Below are 4030 nucleotides of genomic sequence, written 5' to 3' on the forward strand. Positions count from 1 at the left end.
TATATTTCAACGCCACCTCTGTTGCAAAAATTAAATTGCAACAAGATATTTGTTGCAAAATGATTGATGTTAAAAAAATCCACAACATAGGCATGTTGTGAAAACATTCTGCAACACAGCATGTGTTGCAATTGTAGATGGTGATCCTTAGCCACTTAGTTTGTCAGATCCGCCCGCTCGTGAGGTGACGAATATTTTCAAAAGATCTGCGGGCCGACGTGTAGCAGCTCCCTCTTTTTGGATGGTAATCATTAGTTTTTTGTTTGTTCTTTCTTTTCAAAGTTGTAAGAGCATCTACACCCGGGCGCCTCAAACCCACCTTATACGCCCGGGCTGGCCGCCCGCTCACTGTCCGGTCAATATTTTTTGACCCAGGCGGGCCCCTCAAATGGCCCTCAAATGCCCGGGCTGACCGGCGCCCCTCATATCCTACCCCAATATGGGGCGGATATGTGGGGCAGGATATGAGGTGCGCCCGGGCACGTCCGCCACGTCGGACCCGACAACCCGACCCCACGCCAAATTGCCCTAAATCCACCCGAAGACCAGCCGGATCCATTTGCTATCTCCTCTCTTATTCCTCCTCCGCGCCGCCCGTCTTGCGCTACGCCGCCGCACCGGCTCTACAGCCATTCCCAGGTTCTCCGCCGCTAGGTCTGGAAGATCCCTCTCGTCCTCGCCGCGGGGCACGTCGTCGCCGGCCTGGACGCCACCGTGTTATGTCTGGCAGCTCTCTGGCTCTACCTTGCACTTGATGTGTTCGACACATTGTCCTCCCGGACTTTTTAATGATTTTGTTAGGTAAAACGATGGATTCTGATGCTTCGGCGGACGAGGGGTATGGACCAACAGACCTTGACCAAATGATTCAAGATGAGTTCTTCGATTCGTCGGATTCAGTTGAAGAGGTGGACATGATTATGCTCATGAGCATGCAAGAGGAAATGAACTGGCAAGTGGAGTATATTCTCAACTTTAAGGCCTCAATAAAAGGGAGAAGAGTGATCAACCGAGACACAGTGTCCGGAGAAAACCTACTGCAAAAGGACTACTTTGCTCCCAGACCTACTTTTCCGGATGATCCATGGTTTTGTCACCGTTTTCTCATGTGAAAACCATAGTTTTTGCGCATTGTGGAGGGAGTGGAGGCACACGACGACTACTTCAAACTCACAAGGGATTGCTGTGGCTAACTCTCTTTCTCGGCCAAACAGAAGTGCATGACTGCTCTGAGGATGCTTGCACTTGGTACTATTGCAGATGTCGTTGGTGAGATTGTCAGGATGGGGGAGAGCACGTGCCTGAAGACTGCGGTCACGTTTGCCCACGCCATGGTGGAGGTGTTTGGACCTAAGTATCTTAGAGAACCAAATGCGCAAGACACAGAGAAGTTGTTGGCTATTGGAGAGGCAAGGGGGTTTTCAAGAATGCTCGGATCAATTGATTGCATGCATTGACATGGAAGAACTGTTGGGGAACGCAGTATTTCAAAAAAAATCTACGATCACGCAAGATCTATCTAGGAGATGCATAGCAACGAGAGGGGAAAGTGTGTCTACATACCCTCGTAGACCGAAAGCGGAAGCATTTAGTAACGTGGTTGATGTAGTCGAACGTCTTCGCGATCCAAACGATCAAGTACCGAACGCATGGCACCTCCGCGATCTGCACACGTTCAGCTTGGCGACGTCCCTCGTACTCTTGATCCAGCTGAGGCCGAGGGTGAGTTCCTGTCAGCACGACGGCGTGTCGACGGTGATGATGAAGTTACCGATGTAGGACTTCTCCTAAGCACTACGACAATATGACCGATGTGTAAAACTGTGGAGGGGGGCACCGCACACGGCTAAAGATCAACTTGTGTGTCTATGGGGTGCCCCCTTCCCCGTATATAAAGGAGGGGAGGAGGATGGGGGCTGGCCACAAGGGGCGCGCCTAAGGAGGGAATCCAACTCCTAGTAGGAGTAGGTTCCCCCCTTTCCTAGTCCTAGTAGGAGAAGAAGGAAGGAGAGGAAGAAGAGAAGGAAAGGGGGCCCGACCCCCCTAGACCTAGTCCAATTCTGTTTGGGCTAGGGGGGAGGGGCGCGCCACACCTTAGCCTACCTCCTCTCTTCCACCATTAGGCGCATGAGGCCCAATAACTTCCCGGGGGGGTTTGGTAACCCCCGGTACTCCGAAACTTATCCGAAACGACCCGAACCATTCCAGTGTATGAATGTAGCCTTCCAATATATGAATCTTTATGTCTCGACCATTTCGAGACTCCTCGTCATGTCCGTGATCTCATCCGGGACTCTGAACAACCTTTGGTACATCAAATCACATAACTCATAATACATACCGTCATCGAACGTTAAGCGTGCGGACCCTACGGGTTCAAGAACTATGTAGACATGACCGAGACACATCTCTGGTCAATAACCAATAGAGGAAGTTGGATGCTCATATTGGTTCCTACATATTCTATGAATATATTTATCGGTCAAACCGCACAACAACATACGTTGTTCCCTTTGTCATCGGTATGTTACTTGCCCGAGATTCGACCGTCAGTATCATCATACCTAGTTCAGTCTCATCATCGGCAAGTCTTTTTACTCGTTCCGTAATGCATCATCCCACAACTAACTCATTAGTCACATTGCTTGTAAGGCTTATAGTGATGTGCATTACCGTGAGGGCCCAGAGATACCTCTTCGACAATCGGAGTGACAAATCCTAATCTCGATCTATGCCAACTCAACAAACACCATCAGAGACACCTGTACAACATCTTTATAATCACCTAGTTATGTTGTGATGTTTGATAGCACACTAAGTGTTCCTCCGGTATTCAGGAGTTGCATAATCTCATAGTCATAGGAACATGTATAAGTCATGAAGAAAGCAATAGCAATAAACTAAACGATCATAGTGCTAAGCTAACGGATGGGTCTAGTCCATCACATCATTCTCTAATGATGTGATCCCATTCATCAAATGACAACACATGTCCATGGCTAGGAAACTTAACCATCTTTGATTAACGAGCTAGTCAAGTAGAGGCATACTAGGGACACTCTGTTTGTCTATGTATTCACACATGTACTAAGTTTTCGGATAATACAATTCTAGGATGAATAATAAACATTTATCATGATATAAGGAAATATAAATAACAACTTTATTATTTCCACTAGGGCATATTTCCTTTAGTCTCCCACTTGCACTAGAGTCAATAATCTAGATTACACAGTAATGATTCTAACACCCATGGAGTCTTGGTGCTGATCATGTTTTGCTCATGCGAGAGGCTTAGTCAACGGGTCTGCAATATTCAGATCCGTATGTATCTTGCAAATCTCTATGTCCCCCTCCTTGACTTGATTGTAGATGGAATTGAAGCATCTTTTGATGTGCTTGGTTCTCTTGTGAAATCTGGATTCCTTTGCAAAGGCAATTGCACCAGTATTGTCACAAAAGATTTTCATTGGACCCAATGCACTAGGTATTACACCTAGATCATATATGAACTCCTTCATCCATACTCCTTCATTTGCTGCTTCCGAAGCAGCTATGTATTTCGCTTCACACATAGATCCCGCCATGACGCTCTGCTTAGAACTGCACCAACTGACAGCTCCACCATTCAATAAAAATACGTCGGTTTGTGACTTAGAGTCATTCGGATCAGTGTGAAAGCTTGCATCGACGTAACCGTTTATGACGAGCTCTTTGTCACCTCCATAAACGAGAAACCTATCCTTAGTCCTTTTCAGGTATTTCAGGATGTTCTTGACCGCTGTCCAGTGATCCACTCACGGATTACTTTGGTACCTCCCTATTAAACTAATAGCAAGGCACACATCAGGTCTGGTACACAGCATACATGATAGAACCTATGGCTGAGGCATAGGGAATGACTTCCATTTTCTCTCTATCTTCTGCAGTGGTCGGGCATTGAGTCTGAGTCAATTTCACACCTTGTAACACAGGCAAGAACCCTTTCTTTGCTTGATCCATTTTGAACTTCTTCAAAACTTTATCAAGG

This window comes from Triticum dicoccoides, chromosome 7A (genome assembly GCF_002162155.2).
Source record: "Triticum dicoccoides isolate Atlit2015 ecotype Zavitan chromosome 7A, WEW_v2.0, whole genome shotgun sequence".
Classification (NCBI taxonomy): Eukaryota; Viridiplantae; Streptophyta; class Magnoliopsida; order Poales; family Poaceae; genus Triticum; species Triticum dicoccoides.